This window comes from Microtus ochrogaster, chromosome 1 (genome assembly GCF_000317375.1).
Source record: "Microtus ochrogaster isolate Prairie Vole_2 chromosome 1, MicOch1.0, whole genome shotgun sequence".
Classification (NCBI taxonomy): domain Eukaryota; kingdom Metazoa; phylum Chordata; class Mammalia; order Rodentia; family Cricetidae; genus Microtus; species Microtus ochrogaster.
This window is the reverse complement of record NC_022009.1, coordinates 56,356,454-56,378,557: the sequence shown is the minus strand read 5'-3', so window position 1 is coordinate 56,378,557 and position 22,104 is coordinate 56,356,454. Positions and strand designations below refer to the sequence as shown.

Genomic DNA, 22,104 nt, shown 5'->3' with positions numbered 1-22,104 from the left:
TCTCTCTCTCTCTCTCTCTCTCTCTCTCTCTCTCTCTCTCTCTCTCTCTCTCTCATCAGAGATTGCAAACTTCGCCAGAATCCTTTTATGCATCTTCAACATTCATCCTTTATGGCCAGGTCTGCTAAGCTTGTTTTATTATTCACATCTTCACAGTTTTTCTGTCCTGTTCATTTCTCTCCTTATTTTCTTTCTGCTCAAGAAAAATAATACTGATAAATTCATCAGGAGGCATATAATGTTTGTTTTATTTTGAAGTAGTTTCAATTCTTAGCACAGGATAAAGTTTCCTTCCTTCCTTTTTTTTTTTTTTTTTTTTTTTTTTTTTTTTTGAGATAGGGTTTCTCTGGTAACAGCCCTAGCTGTCCTGGAATGTAGATCAGGCTGGCCTTGAACTCACAGATATCTACCTTCTTCTACTTCCCAAGTACCTACCTGGATTAAAGGTATTCACCATTTTCATCCAGCTTATTTTCTGCTTTCGTATTTGTAGTTTTGTAAGTGATTTTATTACAAAACTCAAAATGGAAAGTTATTACTACAAGAAAGTATTTTGTAGGAATTATTGTATTTCATAAATTTACAATCATATAAATGAAATTGTCCTAAAAGATGTAACATTCTTTTTAAGAAATGAAAGACATTTCTAGAAGAGGATCAACATAGTAAAAATGGCAATTCTACCAAAGGCAATTTATAGATTCAATGCAATCCCCATCAAGGTCCCATCAAAATTCTTCATAGATCTTGAGAGGAAGATGTCTTTTAAAAATAACAAAATAGCATGTATTGCCAGGTAGTGGTGGTGCATTAGGGAGGCAGAGAGAGACTAATCTTGTTTTCAAGGCCAGACTCTTCTATGTAGCGAATTCCAAGATTAGTTCCAAAGCTACAGAGAAACCCCTTCTCAAAAACAAACAAACAAAAAAAGAACACAAAAAAGTATATGTTAATTAATATATTCAATACTTTGTCTGGACTATGCTACAATTGTGTTACTTGATTTTGTAAGTAATATTTTAAATTTAGTTAATTTTTCAATTTGAGATAATTTTTTTAAAAAATAATTCTTTTTAAAAGCAATTTTGATTGAATGTGTATATGTACATCCTAAGATACTCTTTATAATTTGGAAAAAGAGATACCATAGAACATGTATTAGTGTTTAAATTTCCTTGCTTTTTCAAGGAAAATTCCATGGTTTGATTTCTTATTTATATTTTTCTTTGTAATAATGAATTTTTTATATTACTTATGGAATAACTATTTTAAGATCCTATACATACTTTTTCAATAATGGAAAGGTTTATTAGTTTAAGTTGACTCCAAAACTTTAACTTTGAGATTTGTAGTTCCTCAAAAAAATGAATGGTATTGACTGTGACCTTGCTGATACTGGAAAAGAAATTCAAGCTATAGTCCAGACACTTAGTTTGGGACATTTAAAACTTGTTTCTAGTAATTGTATTCTACAACTTAGATGCTGTCCGTAGCTTTACAATTTATAGACTAAAATGCCTAGTTTATATACACCGTTGCTTGTTGGAAATAAGTTGGTTCTATATTCTTAGGTAATTGCCTAGCTAAACAGTATGAGTTATGGGACTGTTATTAATTGTTCAAAACTCTGCTTAGCTGAGTATTAGTTAGCACTGTACCTATTCTCGTATATGTGCCTCTATTAATGTCTTCCTTTGTTTGTGTGCATAGATAAACTTTAAACTATGGAATAGTATTAAATATTTTTTTCAATTAGAGAAAAATCTATTGTTATGATATGGAATCAGTTGGATATTTATATGATTAGTTTTTTATTTATTTTAGAAGGATTTCTCTGGTAGCTGTTTTATTTGGTTTCAAGTGGCTGTGCTTAAAAACTGTCATTAGAGATTGATTTGACCTGCCCTAATGTTTTCTATTTCAGCTATGCCAAGAACTTCAATTAGTTTTGTGGCATTGTAAGCTTTTGTGCGCAGGAGTATGCTATTGCATCAGAACTTGGCACCCACATGAATCTTAAGAAAACAGGCTGTTTGTTCCTGGGATAAACTATTCTATAAGCTGACTCTGTTTTTATAGTCTGTTCTGTGCTAGATTAAGTGATTTATTTTAGTTTGGCTTATAGCAAAACGTTTCAGAATATTTCATAAAATCCTGGTATATGATTAGCCCTCTGAAAATAATACTAGTTTTAGTTTTGTTGTTGTTTTTAAACCATTGGGCTGTGCCATGTCTTGTATTCTCAAGTGTTGTTTGCAATTTCATTGAAGGCTGCTACACCATTCAAAATAGTGTATGCTCTTTTTTTTATTTTGCAAATTTTGGAAATGTAAAAAAATAATACTTACTTTTTTTTCTGAATTTGATGACCTTTCATGACTATTTGGGTAGTTCAGAGAGCAAGAGGGTGGTAGAGGAATGAATGAATAGTGAATGAATGCATGGAATTGATTTAGTGTAAGGAATTGTCTCATGCCTTATGACGGCTGACAAGTCACAAGATCTGCAGTCCTGGCAAGTATGGAGAGCCTCTCTGCAGGCCTCAGAACCATGAGCCTAGATGGCGGTGGTCTGAGTTGGAAGCCTAGTGGTCTGGAGCTCAAACAAAACTGGCATTTGAATCTGAAGGCTGTTCCAGGGAAGATAGTCAGGCAGTCTTCTCTGGACAGTCAGCTTTTTTGTTCAGCAGCTCTTCCACCGATTGGCTGCATGGTGCGCTCTCATGGAAGACAGTTAATTTTCCCAAGTCTGTTGATTTCAAACGTTGGGCTTATCCAGATAGGCCTTATGGGCACAGGTAAATTATTGCTTGGTCAAGCAGCTGACCCATCCAAGTTGACAGATATATTCTCTATTAAAATGACTTTAGTGATAGAAAATAGTCTTTTTAAAAAAGAAAGTTGTTATGACTAAAGTAATATACCAAAGAGAAATAATCTGTTTCATAAAAATGCTCATAATGTAGAATAATTTATTTTTCATTATAAATTTTAAAACCTCAGATTCCTGAGTTCTGAGACTATTACCGGTGGTTCCTAGTTGAACTAAAAAATGTGATTTTAAGAAACGGTTTTGCCAGATGTGCTGACACAGCCTTTAAAATGAGCTCTTGAGCCCAGTGCTCAGGAGCCTAAGTCAAAAGATTACAAGTTTGAGGCCACCTTGCTCTCCATAGAGTTCAAGGACAGCGTGGCTGATAAAAACCAAGAGCTGGTGTGTAGCTTAACGACCTGTACTTGGCTAGTATGTGCAAGGTTTATTCCCCAGGACTAAAATACAGTTTGTTCAGTACAGGTTTGCAAGAAACCCTTGGCATATCTATTATTTTTTTTAGCTCTTTCATATACTTGATCCAAGCAAGCAAATAACTGCAACAAAATACAATTATAAAAAGGTTAGTGAGACTTTGGGAGCTCAGTCCAGTGTTCCAGTGTGGGTCCATCGCCAGATGAAGGTTCTATGGTGATATGCAAAATATTCATCAGTAAGGCTATAGGATAGGATCATTTCAGGTTCCCTATCTTCAGCTGCCCCAGGAACTAACTGGGGACCTCTCCTTAGGCACCTGGAAGCCCCTCTAGGTCCAAGTCTCTACCCAACCCTACGATGGCTCCCTTAATTAAGATATGTGCTTCCCTGCCCCCCCGTCAGGACCAAGAGGGGTGCAACCACCCACGGAGACAGTGGGGCTGATCTATTGGGAGCTCACCAATGCCAGCTGGACTGTGAATCGAAAAGCAGGGGATAAACCCGGACTCTCTGAATATGGCGGACAATGAGGGCTGCTGAGAAGCCAAGGACAATGGCACTGGGTTTTGATCCTACTTCTTGTTCTGGCTTTGTGGGGGCCTAGCCAGTTTGGATGTTCACCTTCCTAGATCAGGATGGAGGGGGGAGGACTTCGGACTTTCCACAGGGCAGGGAACCCTGACTGCTCTTCAGACTCGAGAGGGAGGGGGAGAGGAGGGGGGGCAGGTTAGGAGGGGGGGAGGTTGGGAGGGGGGAGAGTGGGAGGAGTGGGAGGCTAAGAGGAGGCGGAAAATTTTTTTTTCTTTCTTAATAAAAAAAAATATTAAAAAAAAAAAAAGTTAGTGAGAGAGTCATTAAAGATGCTTCTTTTCTGTTTGTGCTTGCCCCTTCGGGTGGAATGTGATGCCTCGGTGGTGTCCTGTTAAATCACGAAGTTACTTATAAATATTTAAATATTTCTAGATTAAAACAATTCAGACCCACACTAAAACAACATTATAGTTAAAGATAGGAAATCAAGTAAACATTTCTTCCGATTGTCACCATCTTTCCTTCTAACTCTAAAGATCTTTTCTGCAGACAGTTCACTAGAAATAATTTCATGTGTGTTCCTGTTTAAGAAAAACACTGTGTTTATTTAAGCATGTTTAGATATAAATATAATTAAAATTTTTACTTTTTTTAATGTACCCACACAGTTTTTGTATTGCTTTGACAAAGAATTTATTTCTATGGAAAATGTGTATTATTTTTATCTGTCAGAACAGTGTCTAGTTCATAGTATATAACTGCTTAATATTTGTTAAATAATTCTTCCATATGTTTTATGTATACCTCTTGTGTTTGTGGTATAAACCTTATAGGTTTAGCATGTTATACTTGTGTCATATTTTCTTTGGCCAGTTCTTTACTGATGGACTTATTAATTCCAGCTCTACCTGTCTTCTGTCCCCACATCATCTGTCCATCACATCCCTGGCACTTGATTAACATCTCCCAAAGAAACAGAGATGCAGAAGATTAGAGGCCCGCTTCTCTGTATCTTCCTTGGATAAAGTTGTTGAGATATATCAGAAACAAAGAAATAAAATCTAACTAAATTAGGTTTATGAAGACAGCAATGTAGTTAATGTGACCTAAATTTAGATAAGAAACCTAGGCAACTTCTTTCTGAAGTGATGACTTCCTAGTCGTGTCTGAATGATGTGAAAAACTGCAGAGGTCCAGGGAAGAGTTTAGGCAGAGGGAATAGCAAGTACAGAGGCATCAAGGCAAGAATTATCCAGGTGCGTATGAGGAACACAAGTCCAGTATGACTGAAGAATCAGCATTTGCCCTTAGAACCTCCTCTTGCCCTTCTGACTCCGAGGACCTCTAGTTGCTGTTGTGTGTAAGTAGGCAGTTGGCTGAAAGAAATTCTTTTGGAAAAAGAATGCACCAGGGTTTATGAATATTTGAGGGATTTTTCTACAGTAAGATGAAAAGCTAGTTAGACCATACCCTTATGTTGTATTTATGTTACATCATGTGACAACATAATTGGATCTTGGATATATAGTGCTTCCTTTTGTCCTTTTAATGAAACTGTTTACATAAAGGAACTGTCAACATTCCTAAATTTGGAAAACACAAAATTTGAGGTTTGTCATTGGATACATTGTAGTATTACAAATGATTCCTAGTTTGACACAAATTTAGCATATGTAAACTCATGATTCAGTTAGAAGGAGATCATTTTGTTCGACGAACCAAAGCCAGAAAACAACAACAAAAGACAAACAAACAAAAAACCTTTGTGAAAATGTAGTTTTTATAAAGAAAGATTATTCCTTATTTAAAATAAGTTTAAAAAACCTTGAAGGGCCTGGAGAAATGGCTCAGGGGTTAAGAGAACTGGATGCTTCTCCAGAGGGCCTGGGTTCAATTCCCAGCACCCATATGATGGCCAGTAGCCATCTGAGATTTCAGTCTCAGGCATCTGACACCCTTTTCTGGCTCAGTAGGCACTGAGGCATGCATAGGTGATACATGCAAACAAAACATCTTTATACATAGTTTTTTAATTCCTGGGTGCTATAACGCTGGAGAATGAATCCCCACTAAAAAAAAAACTCTCTAAAAATATTAATTTTAAAGGTCAAATGTTAGAATTATTATCTTTTAGATAAATCTGAAATATCAGTAGACTATGAATAAATTTTATTTCATGAAGTGTTTTAATGCTGAGTAAACAAAGAGAGGTAAAACCATATTTAAGAGCATAGACATGTTTGTTTAAATTTTACAGTCTACATTTTTTGATAAGTATACGTAACTGTATCACACATTGAGATTCCATGTACTTATAGAGAAAAGGAGGTGTGGAGTTTGCTTAATTTTTATTTTTCTTTTATTCTTCATAGCAAAGCTTATTCCTTGGAGAATTAAAAGTAACTTGGAGGAATAGGTTAAGGATTAAGGATGGAGAAAATTTTAACGAAGAAGTCTAATGTTATAATATGTTCATTTTATTAGTTTTTCAGAAACAAGGTATTCTTCTAGCACAACTTACAACTTTGCCTTGAAGTGAATTTTATTTTGTTTATTGATGTAAATTTGTTTTCTGTAAATTACTAATAAGTAAGCAATTAACTTGTCTTGTTAACATTTTTATTAGCAAGCTGCACTTATTTTAGTGCATACTCTAATATTCAGTTATTTTTAATATAAATATGTATTTTTCTGAAAGTAAGTTATTGATATGAAGTTACTAGTGATGATAGTCAATATTTTATTATTCTTAATCCTTTTCTTAAAAAAGATAGAAGGGTAAAATATGTTACATGTTTATAGAAATACATCCCTGTTACAAAATATAGATACATTAATTGTTTGGACCATTAAAACATCTAATTTTTGATTAAGAGTATGCAAATGTGCCATTAAATCTGCTTTTTAAGATTTTTCCAGTTTAATGTCTGAATCCAAATTCATAAAGAGTTGGAAAAATGAGATGTCTGAGCTATAGGATTCACAGGGATTTCATATGAAGCCTATTTAATCAGGATAACACAGTTATTAATATTCATAATGTCAGCTGGAACACAAATGACAGACTATGAGGCCTAAAAATTTTACTTGGTGAATTTATAAAAGTAGCTTAAAAAATTAATGGAATTTAAGTAAAGTTGGTGAATATGAAAATCGTGTTAGCAGAAAAAAAATCTGTTAAAACTTTCTTTAAGATCATTTTGCATTGATGTCTTTTGACAGATTTCATTGGTACTTAAAGAAGAGAGATGCATGAATGGTCATTTAAGAGGATTTAAACACATTGGCACATTAATTTTTACATGAATAATAAGTACTTTCCAAAAGCAATTAACTTACAGTGTACAAGATATGAATTGAAAAATAAGACTCTGACATCAAGGTCAAAGAAAATGTGCTGTACATTTTAAACTTCATGACAGGACTTTTAATATTTTGATTTAATTTATAGTTTACATAAGAAATTATTTTGAATATGATTTTAATGCATTTGAGAGCAAATTAAAGAGCATTGGTTTAGACTTTTTTCTTTGCCAAAGGGTGATGGTGTAGTGGTAAACATTATGAGTTTGCATTTATTGAAGACAAACATTTGTGATAATTGAAGAATTTTATTAGAGAACATGTTCTTCACTGCAGAAAGGCTAAGGGATACATGTTAGGGTTTGTGTTATAAATCGATGTTTTTAACACCAACATTGACTATAACATCTTTAAAATACAAGTAAGCTTCCTAAATGTGACAACAAAGATCGTCTGAGCAGGACATAAGTAGGTTTCTCCTTCATTTTAAACTAAGAAAGGAAAAAGTTAGGAGTTCTGTAAATAAGACCAGGAGGCATTTTCTGTAGTGCTCCTATTCTTTATTTTTCAAATTATTCTTGAGCTGGATAAATATATCTGTAGTTAAGAGCTCTCTTCGAGGGGATCTGAGTTTGGGTCCCAGTATACTCACTGGGCATCTAACAACTGCCTGCAACTCCAGCTCTAAAACATCAGCCACCCTCTTTTGGCCTCTGCAGGCAGGCATGCACACACACACACACACACACACACACACACACACACACAAGTACACATATTTTAAAAAGTCTTAAAATGACAGTTATACCAGCCATTATGTTTTATTATTAAACTTAAAAGCAAATTTAGGCCATTATATAAAGTCAATACATTTATGTCAGTTTAAACTTTTCACAGAAACCTTGCTGCTTATGAAAGCATAGCTTAGTTGTGATGTTTACAACCTGCGTTGACAATCCAGATGGGAGTGAGAAGATTCATTTACAGCCAGTAAGTGCTATACAAGCATGATTTAGTTTCATTGAAAGTTTAGAAATTGCTCAGTTCATTTTGTTTCTCTGGCTCAAAGATTTTTACTTAGAAAATAATTTTATCGGTTCTACAAATTACTATACTATAATACATTTATCTGGGCTTGTGGGATACATTATAATGCCAAGTTAATATGCCCTTATTTATTGGCTAGAGGATTTTAAAGTTTAAGGTTTTCAAGTAGAAATCTTTGGCTCCCAGAAATTCACTGATCTGCCCAGGAGAGGGCAGCATTTTACTACATCAGGCTTATTAAAAAAATTGCCCTGCTTAGGCTGTCAATGTTTCTTGTAATTACTCCCAGTATATTTGTTGCTTGCTTATGAATTAACTTGCATTTATGGAACTAAATCATTCCAATCATTTAATTACACCTGAGGAGCTGAACTATAATTGCTTGCTTCCAACTAGGATCTGATATGGCTTGAGCAGTATTAATTTGGTGTTTACTTTTCTGAGTGCTAAAAGCATTAAAATGATTGTGCAATGGGATTACATTTTACTAATTGCTGGCATTCATTAGCTGGGTAAATGATGAGGAAGAGTGACTGTATATTGCAGAGGGATAAAATTATGGTTTTAAATAGTATATTACTAAGCACATTAAGGCCTGTAAGACATGCTTTAAAATACTCCAGAGGTTATTAAAGACTGTATTTTCTACATGTCTTGCTATATGAATCTCTTATTAAAATAATGCAATTATTATTAACCTTTTTGGGCAATATGTAGGGAAATAGCTTCATTGACTAGAACATATTTCTTTGATATTAATAACTTCCTATATTTTCAGCTAATCCAAAAGTAAATGAGGAACTTAGAAAAAGATTGCCAACTCCAGATCAACATATTTAGAGAAAATTGGAAAAGAAGAAGCTTCCTACAGCTTTATTTGAGTACTTTTTAAAGAACACAGAGTTCTAGCTGTAAGGTCTATCTAATTTCATCTTCTTTCAAAAGAAAGCCTGAAGAAAGGAAAATAGGAAGAAAGGAAATAAAACCTGTAGTACTTTTATCATATTTATTATAATAAATGCAAAAGAAAAGTTCCAATGATTTCATAAGTTAACGATTAAAAAAATAATAGCAATCTTAAATTGCCTTTACAGGTGTTGAGTGTGTTATATATATATATATGTAATAAATTCAATCAATAAATTTGAAGTTTTAGATAAAAAAGTTCAAAGCATGAATAGTAAAGTTTTAAATACACGAGGTTGTCGTTGAAGATGTAAGTCAAATAAATTATATATTCTGTAACCCAAGAAGATAGAACGTGTAAAAGTTTAAAACTGTATTTATGAAAATATATCTGTGAAGAAATAATATTTTTCTGAGAAGAAGACCTAACCTCACCTGTTGAAAGCCAGTTAATTTTCCTACTATAGATGTTTTAGAAAGCTATTTATTTTATAAATCTGTTAAATAAAGGTAAGATTTAGTTATTTTTTGATATATTGTTTTAAGTTTATTTATCTAGAGCTGGCTTTATTTTAGCTTCAATCTTGGATCCAAAAGCAGAGACGGTGCCAGAGCAAACAAGAACAGAAGTGCACATGAAGGGCTGGTCAGAAGGCGGGGATGCTAGATATTAATATCAAGCGCTTTGGGTGGTGGCAGTTCAAGACACTAAATGAAGTGTATTTGTCCAAACAAATATGTTAGCCTAAAACAACAAGTACATACACTCTCGTGGATGCATGCGTTTGCACACACACACACACACACACACACACACACACACACACACGACTCACACAAAGAGATCTGTTGTGAAAGAGACATAAAGAAAGATATTAAGACATATATGTATCCCCCCAAAGGAGCCATACATGGTCACAGAGGAAGAGGAACACACAGAAAAGATTATTTGAAGAGGATAGAAAAAAGGTACAAATAAAAAGGAAAATGAACACAGAAAAGGATGAAGGAGACTGGGACAATGATTGACTGAGCTAGACATACAGAGGCACAGTTAAAAAAGACAGAGAAAAGGACATGCTTGAAGAAGACCTAAAAGATCTAGATATACACGAGGAGATCCTCATAAAGAAACACACATAGTGACTTGAAGAAAAGGAGAGATATGAGATTTGGAGAAGCACACATTATGAAGACAAAACTATACAGTGAACAAGGAAAGGAACACAAAACAGAAAAGCATAGAAACTAGCAGAGGCAAAAGACATCGAGAGTGGAAGGTTTGGGATGGGGAGACAAAGATGCACATGGGGACAGAGGAGGAGAACACATCAAGAGAGAAACATGAAGAACAGACTGAGACACAGAAACATACCTACAATACGACACACCCACAGACACTCAGGGGGACAGAGTCAGAACTGTGCAGAGATGTACAGATGCGTGAAGATTGACTCTCAGACAGACAGACACAGGGAGACACAGAGGGGAAACATAGGTATGCAGAAACAGTGACACAGAAACAGAATGACAGTCTAAACCTTATGGCAGGCTGATAAATGCTGAGGGGAAAGGAATATGCAGGAGGCTTAAGATGTATGCTAGTAAAATTCAAAAAATTTGAAATTCTTAGGAAGTAAATACTTTTGAACATGACATGGTACTTATAGTTTAAGACTTAAATATTTTTTATTCATCTATTTTATTTCATTTTACCTTTATTATCTAAAATAGAGTACTTACTAAAAGGCTTCAGTCTTTTCTTTAGTTTGGGGTCCTTTTCTTTTAAAGAAAGTCTTTATAAAGTATGTGCTCTAAAGAAGAAGGCCGGAAGCTGTTCTGAGGGACAGTCTGATCACTGAGTAAATTACTGCATACAGTTTTGAAGTATAGAAAGGTACCGTGCTTTATGTATATTTTTCTTTGTTTGATTTTGATTTTCATAGTTACAACTTTCTATTTACACTGCCATTAGTGGTTTACCTTCTCGCTTGAGACTCTGAGCTGTTTTTGATGAGTTTATGATTCAGATAGTGGATTGAGTTCTGTGTTAAAGTGATAGTATACATTGTATTTGTATATGGTTTATTGTAACGATAGCAGTTTTGTGCCTGCACTGTTTGCATTTACTATTGATCTTTCTTTTTAAGTTTATGATAAGAATTTTTATGTGAACTGGAAAGAGTTTGTTGTGGCTATTTTCTTCTCTTATTCAAGTAAACAAGCAAACATTCTTATTTTGAATAGCTAAAAAGGCACTCCATTCAACAGAGGTACAAAATGAAATAAGAAGACAAATAATGATGTGCCTCCTATTTATATTCTCTAGTCTTAGGTCACATAGTTGTGAAAAAACATCTTATTCACATTAGGTGGATGTTTAAGGGAATCATTTTTAATAAAGCTGGAGAGATAGACGCAGTAGAGGAAACACTTACCAGGTGTAGCCAAGCAGCAAGGGACCCCTGATGCCTGGGCTGCCTTTGGAAAGGAAAGCTTTAGGACCAAAAACATAGGTGCCAGATAGCTCGTAGGAGGCATGTGCTGTGAGAGAAGTGACTAAAACATTAATAAGAAAATGTGCATCTTCTAGGAGCTTTTGACAATAGAATACAAATAAAATGTTATTTATATGAGAATGGTAGTAAGCATTAAGAACCAAGCAGGCAAATGCAGCATCTTGTCAGTATCACTTCAGTGGTGAGCTCTCACGTGTTCTCTTCATCTTAAAGTTCTGTCTCACACAGACGTTACAGCCCATTCTTGTGATTAGTATCCTATTAAATCTTATTTTACCTTTATAAAAAAAGTGGCCTAATTAAAACTTACATAGCCATGGCTTCGCATTGTCTTGAATTCCACAAGGAATACCCAAGTTGCCTTTCTTTTCTGTATTTCTTTTTAAATACAATTTTAATTTTTAATAAAAAAAAGTGTCACTTTCCTCCTCCTATTTCCCTATCCAACCCCTTCCATTGTGTTCCTCTCCCTGCCCTTCAAATTTATGGTCCCTTTTTCTCTGTTATTGTTGCAATACACATACATATGCACAAGTATGACATCAATACAATCTTTTACTGAATTTTTTTCTACAAATATTGCGGAAACACTTTAAATCCAAGAGTTTATTAAATAAATAATGTAGCAAACATGAGCATTTCCTTTGTGTTTTGTCATTAGACACATTTTTAGAAAATGTGAATCCAACATAGATGGGATTGGTGGTGAAGGCATCTGAAAGCGTCAAGTTTTCTTAAATAATTGAAATACAGCATTTATCGATCTCACATTGCTGTGAGAGGGGCTGCATTCCATTCTTTATGGGGACAGAAGACATTTATAACAGCTAATGCCTTGTAGCCACATCTCTTTGTAACTGGCTCTAAGAAAGAAAAAAATAAACTTTATGACAATAACAACAGCAACAAAAAAAAGAAATACAGCATTGAATGCCGGAATGAACAGAACTTCAGTTACTAGAAGCAGCATAGACACATGAGCACTGCTGCAGTCTTCTGGCCTCTTAAATAAAGATGTTTTACCTTCTATAAAATCTTCCTGTTTCTCAGGATTCTTTTTTATGTTATTTAAGAAGTAAGACAGAATATCATGAAGAACGTAACATGTATTTGAACAGATAGGTTTATGGTTGGTTGTTTAAGTCCTTTTTAATCAATTACATGTAGCCCTTCGTATCTGTGGATTATATAGCCAAGAGTTTAACCAGCTGGATGGATAAAATTTGAGGAAAACTTGTGTCTGGACTGAACCGGTGCAGATTTTTTTCATATTATCTTCTAAAGAGTACTGTGGAGTGACTGTGTAGCATTATACATTACAGTCAGTCCATAAGGGATTTAAAGTATTGAGAAGGCTTGTCTGTAGGCTATGTGCAGATTCCATGCTGCTCTGTTTAAAGGACTTGAGGACTTTATGTGCAGGTTTTGGTATCAGTGGAGCATCATAGTACCAATATCTACATGCTTATTTGACTGTATTGTAGAAGTTATAAGACTCATATGTATAATAATTTGAAATGGTATTATAAATTCTTAAGTATTTCTTACACTTAAGATGGGTTAAACACAGAAGTATTATCTAGGGGTTTTATACTTCACAACAACTTTTTGGAAACTGTTTATGTGTTATATATGGGTAGGTATGTTTGCCATAGTATGCACACTTACTTAGTATTGGTTAAAAAAAAAAAAACAAACAACAGCTGAGTAGCAGTTACCTTCAGAAAATTGTGAAACTTATTTAAATTTAGAACCTTTAGGGGTCAGTGTTCCCTAAGAAAGGTTAAAAAAGGCTACAGTGAATATCAGAAATTTGTTAAAACTCCTATCTTTTAAGTATATTTTACTAATTGAAAGTTTAAAAATGGTATGAATCACCTAGCTTGAGGAAGCTTTACATAAAATCTATACTCTGTTTAGACTGTGGAACTGTCTCCTTTTTAATAAAAAACCTTTAGTTTAATGATTTTTTTAATATTGTGATTGGTTTTAATATTTTAGGGTATCACATTTAGTATGCAATTTATACAAAGAGGGGCCATTTTTTTCTTACAAATTTCCTTAGTCCAATCCTACATGGGCTACAAGAGCTTTAAACTATTTTCCTTTAAGCTTCAGTGTATTTTAAAATGAGTGTGATTCTACATCAGGAGTCTTTGGACTTATGTAACATCATACAACCCACACCCAAACTACTTAAGCAAATATAAATCTATATATTACACTTGATTGTAATCTGTATAAGTAAACTTAGTTAAAACTCAGCAATTGTCTTTATTATTTTATAATTAGACCAGAAAATATCTTATACAGCTCTGGTTCTTGTTTTTTTTTTTTAAAAAATAAACAAAATAAATGGGTCCAGTTTTTATAAAATTGTCATGGTGATGCACACCTATAATCCTATCACTTGAAATTATGGCAGGATAATCAGGAGTTCAGGGCTGTACTTAGCTATTTAATGGGCTTAGTATAGCATGGGCTACATGAAACCTTGTCTTAAACAAATAAGTTAATAAATAAAACATGACAGAAGGTGACTTTAAGAGATATGTTACCTTCTTATTGAAGAACAGCTGCTTATTTGTGCCTGACACTTTGAGTGTGTACTACCCTCTGTCTTTTGTTATTGGTTAATTCATGTTACTCTTTGGAAGAGTGTGTGTGAGTGTGTGCATGTGCGCATGCACCTTGAGAGTGCTTTTCATCTTTTGAGAAGTTTCTTCTTTAGTAATGGAATTCAACTTTGATTTATTAACATTTTGTAAGTAGACAACTAAAGAAGCATGATAGAAAGCCACCTGTGATGCGTTTAGATGACATTGATCATTATGAATAGACTATTGCTTTTGTGAACTAGTTTATTGTGTTAAGGTAGGGAGGAAGAAAACAGTGGCTTAGAGGAGACAGCTCCTTTCACTGGCAAGATAGCTAGGAGGAAAGAATTATGATTCCCTGGACAATATGATTAGGTACTTCTTTACACAGAAGATTTTAACATCTGTAAATAGCTAACCATTCTGTGATATGTTGTAGGAAAGAATTCTCATTTAACAAAAGGTTTTCTAGTAGGCTTCCTAAGTAAATAATGTAACTAGTAATTAGTTGTTTTCTTGTTCAAGTCTTTTCTTGTTGTCTGTGTGTGAAAGAAGGTAATTGTACTGTGAAACCCAATGCATTTTATTAATTTCAATAAAAAGGTATGATAGAAATACTATAAATTTTGGACCTATATAAGCAGAAATTTAGTACTGTAAGTCTTATTGCCATGTACCTAGACTTGGATGCAAGTTTTATAATGCTTACATTTTGTATGGGGAATTGGAGACAATTTTTCATTGCTATTAAGTATATCGGATTTACTGTACAGAAAAGCACTGCTATAATTTTCAAAACATAAACTGAGGTTATTCAATGTGTGCTTTACATATATGCTATGTGTATGACAAATATCATTTTAGCTAAAGTGATAAAAGAGTGGCTAGAGATGTTAGAAACAAAAGATTGCTGACATTTTATGTAGCATTTAAATAAATTGTGATATTATTCCTCCTTGCTGTGAACAATCAGTTGTTAGAAGTTCAAGAAAGAATATTGGGAAATATTAAAATAGTACTTTATATGGTTATTCGTTGAATACTTTTAATATTTGTATTTAATGTTCAGGATGTCATTAGAAACTTGATTTTTAAATGGGAGTATATAGAATATAGAATCAATAATGCTCACCTAGGGTAAAATCCAATTTTATATTTATTGAAATGCTGTTTGTAATAAAAAGCTTTTAGACAAGTGCCATTGACATACAGGCTTAAAGCCTATTTATTTCCACAAGTATGAATTTAAGATTGTATTTTATAATTTTATGCATGCCCTAAAGGAGTTGAATAAAGAACAAGGCTGAAGTGTGATTAAATTTACTATTTAGCTCCACAGGACTTGGCTTAACAGTGTGCTAGTAGTTTCTACACATGATCATCTAGAATATCAGATGGAGAGGAGGTAAGATTCCTACCGGTGGCCAGAAAGGATAGGCTGTTCCTGAGGAGATGTGAACTCCTCCTTCAGAACAATGATGTAGGATGTGCTCCTTTCCTAAAAAAATAATTTATTTTAATATGTTTAATAAGATTTTGTGTGTCTTTATTGTTAAAGTTTAGTTTGAATGGTTCTGTTATTACTTGTGCCTCAGCAAAAGGATGGAATTCTGTACTAAAATATTTCATAAAGTAACTTATATTTTTAGTTTGTTATGGCATTTAATATGAACTGTTCCCACAGTCATCATATTTGATATGAATGTGTCACATAGCTGAGTTTCTAGTAGGTTCTTTCAAAAATATTTCTTGGCAGTTGTTTTTAATAGCTTTCTTCATTTTTTGGAGCACACCAAAATAGAGAGAATGTCATAGCGTTCTCCTCTACTCCCCCCCCTTCCCTTCTATACACAAGCCCTTTCACTACAAGCATTCTGACCACTGTGGAGTGTTGTTTATAGTCCATGAACGTAGCCATAAATTCTCCGTGAGGGGAAATTTTGAGAGAATAAGAAAGTCTGTCTTCCTCTCTCAGATCTCTTGTTCCTCAAAACCATACAGTTCTTCATGTGACATTCTTAGTATACTCTTGGTCTCTCAGCTTATAATCATCATCATCAAGAAGAAGGATGAAGATGCCAATATCTTTTCATAGGGTCTCCTTTTCCACATTTCTATTCCATTGTTACAGTGTTCTTCTTGGAGAACTTAATGCTTTTCTTTTTAATGTTTTATTTTTATTCTTGATTATTTCTTTCATTTTAGTTCTTTCCCTTCCCTAACTTCTCCCAGATCCTTCCCCACTGCTCATCAACCTAACTTTTTATTCTTTATCTCTAAAACAAAAACAAAACACACAGATATTTCCCCTCTCTCTCCTCCCCCTCTTTCTATCTCTCTTTCTCTCTCCTGTTTTAAAATGTGGATGATCTCCCAAGTTTAATTGTGGGCCATGAAAATATTGCTTGAGCTTGTAAAAGATTTTGCTTCATTTTTTAAACAATATTTTGTCTTCTTCAATAAAAAAATCCTTGTTTATTTCTGGCTATTTCATTACATTTCAGAATATTCTCACACTCCTTATTTACAACATAAGTCTTCATATCTTATTCTTAAATTCTTAATTTTTAATAAATTAGAATTTCTGGGTTTTCAATGCCCTGTTCTTAAAATTGTTAATATTGAATTCTGGATGTGTACTGGCATTTTGTTGGTCATGGAAATTAATGTGCATTATATAAACTGATACAAAGGTAAGTTCCTGAGTTATTCTTGTTGAATATATAGAATGGACATGGTAGGACCGACTTTCTGGGTTGAAGGCACTTTTTAGATTGCAATTAGTTAGCAAAGCTGTATGTATATCTACCCACAGATTGATCATGCATAAATATCTAGTTGTGGAAAAAGAGTGTTTTGGAAGAGTTACTCAAATATTCCAACATTTGATGCCTTGGTTTCTTATCATGTAGGACATTCTTTTGGGGAGAATTTCAGATACTATTTTTCAGTCTGTTTTGTTTCTCTTGGATAATATGAAAAAGCTTAAATGAGCCAGGCCTCAAATTGTTGAAAATGGTAAAGTAGATTAATTTTGTTTTTAGGGATTGAATTAAACATGTTCTAAGATGGCTGATTGTACTCATGCTCAGTAAGTGTGCAACCTTGTCTTTAGTGTCCAGTGGTACCTAAAATTAGTCTGTAGCTTTTAGATAAAATTGATAACATATTTTGCCAGATCATAGGTTTTATTGATAAGATAAAATGTGAAAAGAAGAATAATTATTAAAGAATCATATTTTGGCTTTCATATTTAGATTTTGGATTGTTTTAGTTTTCAAATATAATCTTCCAGTACTTGAGAATTAGTATAGTAATGACTAAAAATGAAAACAGTCATTTCATATTGATAAAATGTTTGCTGCCTAAAAAGTTTTGTGTAAGTTTTGTGACTTGATATTTTTAAAAGTGCAAATTAGGTCGTCTTTTAATTGTGACTATTAATATGATGTGTTCTGAAATTATCAACTTATTAGACTAACATAACTAGCCGGATTCATTGCTTTGAATATTGTTAGTATAACAAAATAAACAAGATAAGCATAAAATAGGTATTTTCTTTTTAATTAATTTTCTCACCTGCCCTAATAGTACTTTTGAAAGTTGCAGATTTGTGTCACTTTCTCAAAGATTAAGGTAATTAGAATTAATTTCTTATAATACAATATGTATTAATGGAAAATTTTTTGATAAGAACGACAGAATAAATACATAATCCTTAAGGTTTCATGCTTTTGTTAAGATTTTGAGTTGGGAATAATTATTCTGTATTTTTCCCAGATTAATGAAAATATAAATAATTGTACTTAAGAATCAATTTTAAATAGATTATTTAAAAAGTTTCTTTAAAACCAAGTATTGCAAAATTTGGAAACACCAAGTATTTTTACTCAGTTGTTTTTAATAGTTGAAAGACAGAAAAGTAAATCTGTAATTAGATCCTTCATTTGTGTTTTATAATCAACTGATATGGAGTTTAAGATAACGACCCGGTCATATTAGCCCAGGTAATAAGAACAAAACCCCACCCCCAGCCCACAGAAGATCACTGAAGTAGTTCTTGGTCTACTGAAATTTTAAAAGAGGTGAGCAACAGGAGCTTACTGTGCATGTTTAGTAGGCCATTTGCTTTCTAAGATGGTCTATATTGGCCTTTTATTACCTTTTTTCGTAGTTTCTGCTCCTCCCCCAAGTCATTTGAAATGAACACATTATCAAAAAACAAATTTACTTTTCTGAGTCTCAGGTTTTTCTTTCTTCTCTCTCTCTCTCTCTCTCTTTTTTTTTTTGTCTTTTATCTCAAGGTCTCAAGGATTTAATGCTTTTAAATGTTTAAAGTGCCAACTACAACCATAACCGAGGATGCTTTTCTCATAATTACCTAGACTGTACTGCAGGAGTCAGAATTACTAATGAAAAAGCTCTTCTACCTTTTTAGTTTGATGATTTTGTTGTTCTTACCAACTATGGCAAATTTGAATAAAATACATCCATTTGCATAGGAAGTTATGTAATAATGCCATATAGAGTATAATGATTTCCTAAAAACCTTGTATTTAAAGTAACCTGAATTACAATGAGAGATAAACAGAATATTTACCCATCCCTTATGAGCTGCAGCTGATATGTAAATTTATTCTTCTACTTTGCACAAATATACTTTTGAGCTACTGCTTAAACACTTTCAGGTCCTTAGTCAAACAGTTTTAATGATGCCTCCAGTATTATGAAAGTGTGACATTTGATGAATGTCTCATATAGTTTTGATATCTGGGTACATGTCAACAAAAAAATTGAGCATTAGTTTGTCATGCAACACCTAGATAATTTATAATTTTACTGTTTATATCCATCTTGACATTTTTTATCTGCCAAAGGCAGGTTTCATTTGGAATCTTAATCTGAGATTTATTTGGTGGATCTGGAAATCATCGCCAGGGTTCCCACAGGAAATGGTCCATCTACCAACAGATTAAATGGCAGTCCTGCAGTTGTTAGGGGAGCTGCGCATTTAACACACATGCATACTCATTCAGTCAGCACTGTGGAGAAAAATTAAAGTAGTAACCCAGGTTTAGGAACAATGTAGCTAAAAAGTCCCATATTTGCTGAATGACAAAGGGTTATATAGCAGCATTTCATTTTATTATTCGTGCTTGAATTTCTTGTTTGCTTTGTTGAGTCGGCTGGCGAATACTAATAAACGCCTGCAACAATCCAGACGAGAGATGCCTGGCAACAAAGCTACGCGGTGGACCTCCCTGATCTTCTCCAGTTCACAACCTGACCTTTGGAAAAATTGCCTGGGCTAAGCTGCAGAATTTGGGTGTAATGGTTATTGTTAACTCCAGCTTTAGGATTTATTAATTTGTGTGATCAAGACTTACCTATACTTCAAAGTTTCAAAAGACCAAACACAATCATCCATCCATTAGAACTAACATTTTATGTCAGTGATTCTCGATTAGTATCTGAGTAGAGGGTTCTTCTATTTTATTTTCTTATTCCAAAGATATTCTTAAACAAAATGAAAAGGACATAGAAAGAAAATCTGTTTTTTTCCTGTATATTTTTTAGAGCTTTTGTCTCTATAAATAGTATCAGAATTTGAATTTATAATAGCTGTGCATTTAACTTAAGACAAAATGTACGATTGTTAAGCCTAGTTTATGTGCTGAGTTAAAATTTACTGATTTCATCATGTTTTTAGTTACATTTTATAGATTATTTTAAAAATTGGGAAATCTGAAAATATTTAAAATGTATTATGAATTCCATATATTTCATGACAAGGAAAGTAAAAGAATAAAAATTTACTGTTACATTAATTAATCTAATTCTGAGATAGTTTTAATAGTTAATTCAATATAAAGAATACTTTGTATTTTAAATAGGGTGATATGAGCTTTATAAAGCTTATTTCTGATACAATTTATTTTAAACTTTAGGAGATTGATTGCATTGTTTTACTTTCTCTGTATCAGATAAAAGACATCAAAACTCAAATTTTTAAATTTTAGGATAGAATTTTATGAATATTTATATATTTTAAATAGCTTTTGCATATAAATCTGAAATTTTTATAGGCTAAATATTGTTGTATTTATGACTATTTAAGTTTGATAATACAAAGTTTATAAAAAGCTAGTGTAGGATTAACATTTTCACTTGCTCTTATATAGTAAAAAAAGGAAATTCCAGTAAAGTAATTTCTATGAATATCCAGGGGGTGATTTGAATCCAAATCATTGGATTGTCATAATCAGAGATAAATAACTTCGGCACTTCTTTTTGATGTGTTACTTATCCAGATACATCCCTGCACAGAGCTCAAGGGGCACATTTGCTATGATACTAATTCTAGTATACAAGTGTATTGCATACTAGAATAGTGGTATTGGAGTTTTGAAGATTTGGGGTGGGAGTTTACAGACCTTTCTAAAAGCTTTTAGAATCATATAGCTCTATCTAGGCTCTAAAGGGAGTTGTGCTATAAATGTCATATAAAAATGTAAGATATCTAAAAATGATTTTATATTATATATTGAAGCAGTATTTCAATGTCACTATTACTTGTTTCATATTTTTGTTTAGTGATTACTGAACATTTTAAATGGTATGAATATCTTTGGATAGCTTTTGTCTCAACAGAACTTGTCACTTAGACTATACTCATTCTGCCACCAGTCTTTTGTGTATCTCTTTACATCTGTTACTCTGTTGTCTGTCTCCTTTAATATTTACTATTTCCCCTGAAAACAGATACACTTTTTCAATTTACCTTTAAATTTTATTTAACATCTGGTACCAGCTCAGTGCTTAGTAGGTTTTATTTACTTTTTTTCTTTTATTTTTTCTCTTTTCTGTTTCCTTTTTTTTTTTTGCAAGTCTCTCTCTGTAGCCCAGGGTAACCTCAAATTCATACCCACTCTTTCTCTTTTTCCTTGGGTAGGACTTTTCAGAGTTTTGCCAGGCAAGCATTCTATGACTGATTCCATCCATAGCCCTTGTTTTGACTTGGAGTCCAGGCTGGCCTCACATTTACAGCCAGCCCACTCCAGAATCTTGAGTGTTGTGATTACCAGTGTATGTTAGCTACCATATTCAACAAGTATACATTTTTACTGCTTAGTTGGTGTTTATATAGCTTTTAGATGGTTTTATATGTCATTATTTTCTTTCACTGATTCATTTCAATAATATAAAAATCTTGGAGGTGGACACAGATGAGATCATAAATTTTAGAGAACACATCTATGTAATTCTTTTTCTGTGATGTATTTAACCACAATACATTTATTATTAACTTTAATATTGAAATATAGACAAAAGATTACTGAATAATTTTGAGCCGGGCGGTGGTGGCGCACGCCTTTAATCCCAGCACTCGGGAGGCAGAGGCAGGCGGATCTCTGTGAGTTCGAGACCAGCCTGGTCTACAGAGCTATTTCCAGGACAGGCTCCAAAGCCACAGAGAAACCCTGTCTCGAAAAACCAAAAAAAAAAAAAGATTACTGAATAATTTTATTTTTGCTGTATATGGGAGCAACCTAAAGGTTATTTGAAAGCTTCCATAATGGGCATTAAGTGCAAACAAATTTTTGAAAATTTTATAATGTTTTATGTCATGGCTTTTGAAGCCCAAACTCAGAATCATTACTATCATTTAGTACCCATGTATAAAGTCAAAGAGAGCATATAGTACCCACATATAAAGTCATTGTGAGTATATAGTACCATATATAAAGTCAGAGTAAGCTACAGTACTGACATAATAAAGTCAGTGTGAGAACACAGTACCAATATGTAAAGTCATTGTGAGCATATGGTACCCATGTATAAAGTCAATGTGAGAAAACAGTACCCATGTATAAACTCAACATAGCATACAGTACCCATGTATAAAGTCAGCGTGAGCATACAGTACCCAATATGAAGTCATTGTGAGCATA

At 33.3% G+C, this 22,104-nt stretch overlaps 1 protein-coding gene across 6 annotated transcripts in view; it reads left to right on the top strand.

Annotated features, from left to right (window-relative positions):
- Positions 1 to 22,104, top strand: part of Mipol1 (mirror-image polydactyly 1) — a 261,950-nt gene that overhangs the window by 29,582 nt on the left and 210,264 nt on the right. The window contains exon 2 of one of the 6 annotated variants that reach the window (XM_005343709.3): positions 7,981 to 8,073. The exons of the other annotated variants lie outside the window; for them this stretch is intronic. The gene's annotated coding sequence lies outside the window, so the exon portion shown is untranslated. The remainder of the gene's footprint in view (positions 1 to 7,980; positions 8,074 to 22,104) is intronic. 6 annotated transcript variants of the gene reach the window in all.